Below are 9,732 nucleotides of genomic sequence, written 5' to 3' on the forward strand. Positions count from 1 at the left end.
CATTTCAAATAAATATAGATACAATATGTTTATTAATATATTACAAAAGTATAGCAGTGGATGACACACACGGCCCGGGAAAAGAAAGAGGCAAATTTAACACCTGAAATGAGGAGAGGTTTGTTTGGCGAACTTGAAGAAAAAGAAAAAAACGTGGGCTTGGAAACGAGGCTGCGCATGCGTAGAGAGTACAACTGGTGCACAAAAAAGGAAAGTTTTACATACTATCATAGAAATATAGCTCTTTTTTTGACCAGTAAACTTACTTCTTAAAAAAATATATTTCTTTTTTTTGGCCCAATGGCCCCACGATCGCACACGGCTCCCCGCGTCCTTCGTGAGCCCGCATTGCTTTGTTAGAGACATCACCTTATATGCTGCTCTCTCTTTCGAAAAACAATCTGCTTTCTCAACTTTGTTTTACTGTTTTCTTGTGAGTCGCTTCTAGCAACGAACAAGATGGCTGCCAACACTTCCTGGTTTGGAAGTCACGCACAGTTGACAGCCAATCAGCATGCAGCTCGTGCTCGTAATTGTACGGATTTTCGTACGTGTGCTGTACTCCGTCTCTAGATATCGCTATGATTTTACTTGTAATTTTCTAAGGAACTACTGAACGGAGTTATACCATTTAACAAAAAGCACAATCTGCAAACTGAACTCTACCTCTCTGCCAAATTTGGTGTAATTCCGTTCAGCCGTTCGGGCTGTAGCCCTGGCTAAATGTCCCTATTGAAAATTGCATGGGGAAAACACGTTTTGTGACCCCCCTTTTTTTTCGACCCCCACTTGATGAATCACCTCCAAACTTTCAGGGAAGGAGTGAAACCGAGCAGGCCATTATGTTGGAGAAATTCACGAAGATTCGTCCACCGACGTCAAAGTGATTCCAAATAGAATGTTGTGGATTTCCTATTGAAAGTAGGTCCTAACTGTAACTACCTACTGGCGACCGCCTGTAGGAAATATATATATATATATATAATTTAATAATGTAAAGAGGCAAGCAAACTGCAGAAAGAGGAAAGAGGGATATTCAAAGAGGCAATAGAAGTCCATAAAGGAGCAACAGAGAAGCAGTAAAGGCAAGCAACTGCAGAAATACACAAGAGAGGTACAGAAAGAGTTGAAAGAGGTACATAAACTGGGTAGAGGTGTGCAGAAAGAGGCAAGTGGGTTGCAGGAAGAAGCAAGAGAGGAGCAAAAATAAGCAAGATAAGTGCAGAAAGAAGTACAGAGGTGTAGGAAAGGCATGAGAAGTGCAGAAAGAGGCAGGAAAAGCACAGTAAGAAGCAAAGAAACAAGAGAGTTGCAGAAAGAGGCACGAGAAATGCAGAAAGAAGGAAGAGGCCTGCAGAAAGAGGCAAGAGGGGTACAGAAAGATATAAGAAAGGTGCAGAAAGAAGCAAGAGAAGTGCAGAAAGAACAAACAGAGGTGCAGAAAGAGGCAAGAGGGGTGCAGGAAGAGGAAAGAGAATAGCAGAAAGCAACAAGAGAGGTACCGAAATAGGCAATAGAGGTGTAGACAGAAGCAAGAGGACTGCATACATGGGAAGAATGGCACAGCAAGAGGAATAAATGTGCAGAAAGAGGCAAGAGTGTTGCAGGAAGAGGCAAGAGAAGTACAGAAAGGAGCAACATAGTTGCAGAAAGAGGCAAGAGAAGCACGGAAAGACGCAACGGAGGTGCAGAAAAAGATAAGAGAAGTGTGCAAAGAGGCAAGAGAGGTGCAGGAAGAGGCAAGGTTGACTGGTACAGCAAGAGTGAAGAGGGCTGCAAAAAGAGGCAAGAGGGGTACTTATAAAAGCAAAAAAGGTGCAGAAAGAAGCAAGTGAAGTAGAAAAAGAAAGAACAGGAGTGCAGAAAGAGGCAAGAGGGATGCAAAAAGAGGGATGAGAAGTGCAGAAAGGAGCAACAGAGGTGCAAAATAGATGTAAGAGAACAGCATAAAGAGGCACGAGAGGTGCAGAAAGGGACAAGAGAGGTGCAGAAAGAAGGATGACGGGTGAGGAAAGAGGCAAGAGAGGGGCAGAAAGAGGGAAGGGAAGTACAGAAATAAGCAAAAGATGTGCAGAAAGAGGCAAGAGGGGTGCAGAAGGAAGCAAGAGAAAGGCAGAAAGAGGAAGAAAGGTACATAAAGAGGCAAGAGAGGTGCGGGAAAAAGCAAGTGAGATGAAGAAAGAGGAAAAAGTCACAGAAAGAAGCAAGGGAGTTACAGAAAGAGGCAAAACAGGTACAGAAAGAGGCAAGAGAGGTCCAGAAAGAGACAAGAAAGGTAAAGAAAGAGTAGAGAGATTTATAAAAAGAGGAAGGGAAGAGATGTGCAGAAAGAAAACAGTGAGGAGCAGAAAGAAGAGAGTGAGGTGCAGAAAGAGGCAAGTGAGGTGCAGAAAGAGGCAAGTGAGGTGCAGAAATAAGCAAGGGAAATGTAGAAAGAAGTAAGAGATGCACAAAAAAAGAGAGGTTTGAGCACCATTGTACCAATTTAACACCCACATTTAGCAATAAGTAACAGTTGACCATTTCACCTTTACGATGGGCCTTCCACCATGCTGTAACACTTGTCAGTACATTTCTTGCAACATTTGAGCTGTTTGAGCTAAAAACAAGTTGATGGATAAAGTGGCAAATGCGGAAAATTTATAATTATTCAAAAATCGGCATGGCCGAACAGTCGCATAATTCAAGTGTCCTGCCCATTCCTCTGACTAGGTCCAGAAGTGCTCCTCTATGGTGGAAGAAGAGGAGTGCAGAAAGCACCAACAGAGGTACAGAAAGAGGCTAGAGAATTACAGAAAGAGGCAAGGGAGGTGTAGAAAGAAGCAGGAAAAGCGCAGAAAGAAGCAAGAAAAGCAAAAAAGAGGCAATAAAAGTGCAGAAAGAAGAAAGAAAAGTACAGAAGGAGAGGCAAGAGAAATACAGCAATAGGCAAGAGAAATACAGAAAGAGGCAAATCAGTTGCAGAATGAGGCAAGAGAATTGGAGAAAGGGGCAAGAGAGGTGCACAAAGAAGAGATTGATGTGCAGAACGAGGCAAGTGTGGTACAGAAAAATCCAAGAGAGGTACATAAAGAGGCAAGAGAGGTACAGAAAGAACAGAGTGAGGTGCAGAAAGAGGCAAGTGAGGAACAGAAAGAGTCAAGAGTGGTACAGAAAAGAGTTAAGTGAAGTGGAGCATGAGATAAGAAAAGCATAGAACAAATCAAAAAGAAAGAATCAAAAGATGTGCAGAAATAGTCAAGTTTGGTACATAAAGAGGCAAGAGGGGTAAATAGTGAGGCAAGTGAGGTGCAGAAAGAGGCAAGAGAAGTGGTACAGAGTGGTACAGAAACCAGCAAGACAAGAGCCAAAAGAGGCATGTAAGGTGCAGAAAGAAGAGAGTGAGATGCATAAAGAGGCTAGTGTGGTACAGAAAGAGGCAAGAGAGGGGCATAAAGAAGAGAGTAATGTGCAGAGAGAGGCAAGTGATGTGCAGAGAGAGACAAGAGAGGTACTGAAACCGGCAAGAGAAGTGCAGAAAGAGACTAGGAAGGTGTAGAAACAAAATAGTGAGGTGCAGGAAAAAGGCAAGTGAGGTGCAGAAAGAGGAAAGAGAAGTGCAAAAAGAGGAAGAAAGGTGCAGAAAGAGGAAGAAAGGTGCAGAAAGAAGCAAGAAAAGTAAAGAAAGAAGCGAGAGAAGTGCAGAAAGAGGCAAGTGAGATGTAGAAACAAAACAGTGAGGGGCAGGAAAAAGGCAAATGAGTGCAGAAAGAGGCAAGTGGGGTGTAGAAAGAAGAAGAAAAGTACAAAAAGAAGCAAGTGAAGTGCAGAACAAAGCAAGAGAAGTGCACAAAGATGCAAGTGAGGTGTAGAAACAAAACAGTGAGGTGCAGGAAAAAGGCAAGTGAGGTACAGAAAAAGGCAAGTGCAGTGCAGAAAGAGGAAGAAAGGTGCAGAACAAAGCAAGAGAAGTGCAGAAAGAGGGAAGAGAGGTGCAAAAAGAGGCAAGAGAGTGCAGAAAGAAGCAAGAGAGATGGAGAAAGAGGCAAGAGAGGTAGAGAGATGGGCAAGTGAGGGAGGTGCAGAAAGAGGCGAGAGGTGCAGAGAGAGGTAGAAATGTGCTGAAAGAGGCAAGATAGTTCTAGAAAGAGGCACAAGAGGTGCAGAAAGAGGGAAGAGAGGTGCACAAAGAGGCAAGAGATGTGCAGAAAGAAGCACACGAAAGAGACAATAAAGTTGCAAAAAAAGTCAAGAGAAGTGTAGAGGCAAGCAATACAAGCTCAGAAAGGGGCAAGAAAAGCGAAAAGTGCAGAAAGAAGCACAAAAAATGCAGAAAGAAGCAAGAGAAGTGAAGAAAGAGACAATAGAAATCCAGAAAGAAGAAAGAGAAGTACAGAAAGAAAGAAGAGACGTGCAGAAAGAGGCAAGTGAGGTACAGAAAGAAGCAAAGGAGGTACAGAAAGAGGCAAGAATGGTACAGCATGAGAAGTGGAGAAAGAGGCAAGAGAGGTACAGAAAGTAGAGAGTGAGGTACAAAAAGAGGCAGAAATAAGAGAGTGAAGTGCAAAAAGAGCCAAATAAGGTGCAGAAAGAGTCAAGAGAGGTACAGAAAGAGGCAGGAGTAGTACAGAAAGAGGGAAAAGAGCTGCAAAAAGAAGAGAGTGAGATGCAGAAAGAGGCATGTGAGGTGCGGAAAGAAGAGCAAGAGGTCCAGTAAGTGGAATGGAATGGAATGGAAGTGGATTTATAAAGCGCATGGTTACCCGGGAGCGTCCCAGCGCTGTGGAGCAGAGATTACTGTGGGTGAAAAACCATGTTTAAGGATCCTGGGGGAAGAGGAAAGTTTTGAGGAACTTCAGAAACTTCAAATAGCTGGGTTCGATTCGGATCTAGGAGAGGAAGTGCATTCCACAGAGTCGCTGCGTTAACAGAGAAGCAACGTCCTCCCGTTCAAGCCCTCTTCACTCTAGGAACATTGGCAAGGTGCCCAAGGTCAGAGCGGAGTGTCCTGTTGGCCTTGTAAGGGCACACTAGACTCCTCAGAATAGGGGGTCCTTTGCCCTGTAGGGATTTGTGGACAATGCACAGGGATTTAAACTTAATCCTCTCACGTATTGGCAACCAGTGGAGGGATCTCAGAGCAGGTCTGGCTGAGAGCTTTGCAGATGAACCTGTCAACAACCTAGCTGCAGAATTTCGGATCAATTGAAGATTGTTAATGGTGGCCTCTGGGGCACCCAAGTAAGGGGCGTTACTGTAATCCAACCTTGAGAGGATTAAACCTTGGATGAGGACCTTTCTAGAGTGAGGAGGTAAGAGGGGGAGAACTTTACGGGCTGAGCGGAGTAGGCCAAAGCATATGCCGGCCATTTTTTTTGCTTGGATTCTAAAAGAAAGGTCCTGTTCGAGCCAAACCCCAAGACTTTTAATTTCTTTTTTTGGGGTGGAAAAAGCCCCCATACTGACGGGCCAAATGGAGTCAGCTAAGGGTGTCGACTTGTGTCCTAGGAGCATAATCTCTGTTTTAGCTCCGTTTAGTCTGAGCAAGGATTTACTCATCCAGGCATGGATTTCTGACAGACAAGATTGAAGATTTCCAGGGCACTGGTCTAATTGGGTGAGCAAGAGGACTAATTGTGTGTCGTCCGCGTAGGTGACCAATTTGATCCCAAAGGGGGTGACCACATCTTCCAGTGGGGACATATACACGTTGAACAGAGTAGGGCTCAACGAGGTGCCCTGCGGTACACCACACTGGAGAGGGATCGGATTAGACCGTGCATTGCCTTCCCAAACCTGGTAAGTTCTGTTATTTAGAAAAGATGTTAGCCATGACAGGGCTGTGCCTGAGACTCCCAAATTACTGAGGGGCTGGATTAGGATACAGTTGTTGACCGTATCAAAGGCTGCACTTAGATCCAGGAGGATCACGACTGCTGACCCTCCCGAATCCAAGATGCGCCTCGCCTCTTTAACAACTGCTATAAGGGCGGTGTCTGTGCCCTGACCTGGGCGGAAGCCTGTTTGAGAGCTCCGCAGTAGCTCATTAGTTTCCAGGAAAGATGCCAGTTGCTGGTTCGCTATTTTCTCAGCAATCTTACTGAGTCCCGGCAGTAATGAAATGGGCCGAAAGTTGGCCAACTCGGAAGAGTCCAACTGTGGCTTTTTTAATACTGCTTTTACAATGGCTGTCTTCCAGCCAAGAGGGACGATACCTCGAGAGAGGGAGGCATTTATCAAATCGGTGGCCAAGGGGGTGAAGGTAGATGCAATAACTTTTAGGATGTGCATGGAAGCGGGATCGCTGGGAATTCCACTTTTCATAGATGCCAGGACTTTTTGAAATTCTTCCCTGGAGACCAGGGCGAAGGAATCCAGATGATGGCCAGATGTGGGGGCCCTGGGACTGCTAAGTTGGAAAGGACAGTCACTTTGAGGTAGAATTTTAAGGATGTTTTGAATTTTACTGTCAAAGAAGTCCGCAAGCTGATTCCATTTAGCCCCAGAGGTGTCCGGGACGGGAGGAGTGTTAGGAACTTTCAAGAGTTCCTTCACTATCCGGAAGGTTTCCCTGGAAGAGTTAGGAGAAATTCTAATTTTCTCCTCGAAGAATGCAGCCTGGGCTGTTTTAAGAGACCTTTTATAGGACCTGATAGCTGATCTATATGCGGCCTTGTTGTGACTGGCCCAATCTTTCCTCCATGCACGTTCTAGTTTTTTACATCCTTTCCTCTGGTCTCTAAGTTCGGGCGTGTACCACGGAGATTTAAAAGCTCTACTTTTCTTTTCAACTCTTTTTCTAGGAAGGACAAAGTCAAGTGAGCTGTCAAGCCAGTACGCTAGATTTTTGTCGGCTACCAAAGGGTCGGGATTGTGTACCGGGGCAGTCTGCTCCAGTCTGTGTGTCCAATTCTCAAGAGAGAGCTTGGACCAGACTCTTTCTAGCGTGCGTATGACCGGGGCTCGACATGAATCTATACTGGTTTGCCATGAAAACGGGACCAGGAAATGATCGGACCAGGGGAGGGGAAGTGGGGACCTGGATTCCAGGAGCGGGATGTTGGAAAATATGGGATGCAGAAGGTATCCTTTGATGTGAGTGGCATCTGAGTTTTTAAGTAACAGGTCATAGGATTTTAGGTCGAGCTGTAGTTCAGCCGCCACTTTATCTTGGGGGTCATTGAAGTGGAGATTTAAGTCTCCCAATAACATAAAATTAGGCGAGCTGCCGAAATGCCCTGGACTGCCCGGAATGGCGGTACACCAGGAGACCTGAAATGGACCTGGTGGGGGAGATTTGAATGGTAAAGTGGGAGCTCTCACAGTCGGATATCCCACTATCAGCCATCCTGCAGGTGTAGTGGTTTCTATACACTATGGCTATTCCACCCCCTTTGCCGTTGGGCCTATTCTGGGAATGGATGAGGTAGCCCTGAGGGAGCGCGCTGACTATGTCAGAGTCTGAATTCGATGACAACCATGTCTCTGTTAAAAACAGTATATAGAGTTTGTGATCCTGGATTACTAAATTAGTCTCTAGGGAATGTTTCGGCAGTGACCTACAATTAAGTAGGGCCATGCGTAAATGAGTCATGGCTTGTTCGGTGGATTTTTTTTATCAGGTATAGGGTGGATCCAGCGGCTACAGTGGGTGTATGGGCCATCTGATCTGTGCACCCCTTGGCATGCGGACTTTTTCTCCGTTCTTAAATGAAGGAGGGCTTCGCGTGAGTAAGTAATGGGGCCAATAGGAGTGAAGGCCAGGGTTTCTGGCCCTGGGCCCGTACTGGCACGGACGGGCGCAGACGGGCTTGCCTCTGGCATGCCTCCGGTGCGCCATTGGCACGCCCGCTGCGCCCGACCCCTGCGTGGGCGGGAAACGTTGTTCATTTTGTAGTGGTGGGCCAAACTCGCCCGCAGCACTAGCCCACCGACCTCAAACTCCTCCCAAGATGGCGCCCGTGGATATGCGCCGGGGTGTCAGAGCCCGCATCCAGAGAGAGCCCAAAATCGGCCCCTGGAAGCGAGGATGAGCCCCTGGGGAGTGCGAGTGAGGTGAGTGATGACCCGGTGTAAATTTAAAAAAACAGAAAGTTGCAAAAACAGTGCGTGAAATAAAAATTTCAGAAGCAGAAAACAGAGCAATATATTCAATAAATTTAAGAGAAAGGATACCCTAACTCCCGGCTTCCGCCTCAGAAGTCTCTGACTCTAAGGATGAACGCTTGCAAGGCTGGGTCCTATATGTAGTGGTGGGCCAAACTCGCCCGTAGCACTAGCCCGCCGACCTCGAGCTCCTCCCAAGATGGCGCTCATGGATAAGCGCCGGGGTGTCAGAGCCCGCGCCCAGAGAGAGCCCAAAATCGCCCCCTGGAAGCGAGGATGAGCCCCTGGGGAGTGCGAGTGAGGTGAGTGATGAACCGGTGTAAATTTAAAAAAACAGAAAGTTGCACAAACAGTGCGTGAATTAAACATTTCAGAAGCAGAACACAGAGCAATATATTCAATAAATTTAAGAGCAAGGATACCCTAACTCCCGGCTTCCGCCTCAGGAGTCTCTGACTCTAAGGATGAACGCTTGCAAGGCTGGGTCCTATATGTAGTGGTGGGCCAAATACGCCCGCAGCACTAGCCCGCCGACCTCGAACTCCTCCCAAGATGGCGCCCGTGGATATGCGCCGGGGTGTCAGAGCCTGTGCCCAGAGAGAGCCCAAAATCGGCCCCTGGAAGCGAGGATGAGCACCTGGGGAGTGCGAGTGAGGTGAGTGATGAACCGGTGTAAATTTAAAAAAACAGAAAGTTGCACAAACAGTGCGTGAATTAAAAATTTCAGATGCAGAACACAGAGCAATATATTCAATAAATTTAAGAGAAAGTATACCCTAACTCCCGGCTTCCGCCTCAGGAGTCTCTGACTCTAAGGATCAAGTAGCAAGTGAGTGCACCATTAGTACCAATTGAACACCCACATTTAGCAATAAGTAACAGGTGACCATACTAGCTTTGTATGGGGCCTTCCACCATGCTGTAACAGGTGTCACTACATTTCTGGTAACATTTGAGCTGTTTAAGCTAGAAACAAGTTTTTTTAGTTAAAATCTGCAGATTATTTGACAAATGATGGATAATTTGGCAAATGCAGAATATGTAAAATTATGTAAGAATTGGTGTGGCTGAACAGGTGCATAATTCCAGTGGGCCTGCTCATACCTCTGACTAGGTCCAGATGTGCTCCTTTGTGGTTGGAGAAGAGAAGTGGAGAAAAGAGCAACAATGGTGTAGGAAAGAGGCTAGATAACTGCAGAAAGAGGCGAGAGACATGCAGAAAGAAGCAAGAGAACTGCAGAAAGAGGAAGAAAGGTGCAGAAAGAGGCAAGAGAGGTGCAGAAAGATTCAAGCGAGCTGCAAAAAGATGAAGAAAGGCACAGAAAGAAACAAGTGTAGTGTAAAAAGAAGCAAGCAAGGTTCAGAAAGATGCAAGAGAGGTGCATAAAGAGACACAAGGTAGGTACATAAAGAGACAAGAGAAGTGCAGAAGGAAACAAGAGAAACTTAGAAAGAGGCAAGAGAGCACAGAAAGAAGGAAGAAAAGTGCAGAAAGAGGCAAGAGAAGTGCACAAAGAGACACAGAAGGTGCAGAAAGAAGCAAGAGAAGCAGAGAAGGAGGCAAGAGACATGCAGAAAGTGGCAAGTGAGGTGCAGAAAGAGGCACGTGAAAGGCAGAAAGAGGCTTGAAAGGTAGAGAAAGAGACA

The sequence above is a fragment of the Lissotriton helveticus genome, chromosome 6 (assembly GCF_964261635.1).
Source record: "Lissotriton helveticus chromosome 6, aLisHel1.1, whole genome shotgun sequence".
NCBI lineage: Eukaryota > Metazoa > Chordata > Amphibia > Caudata > Salamandridae > Lissotriton > Lissotriton helveticus.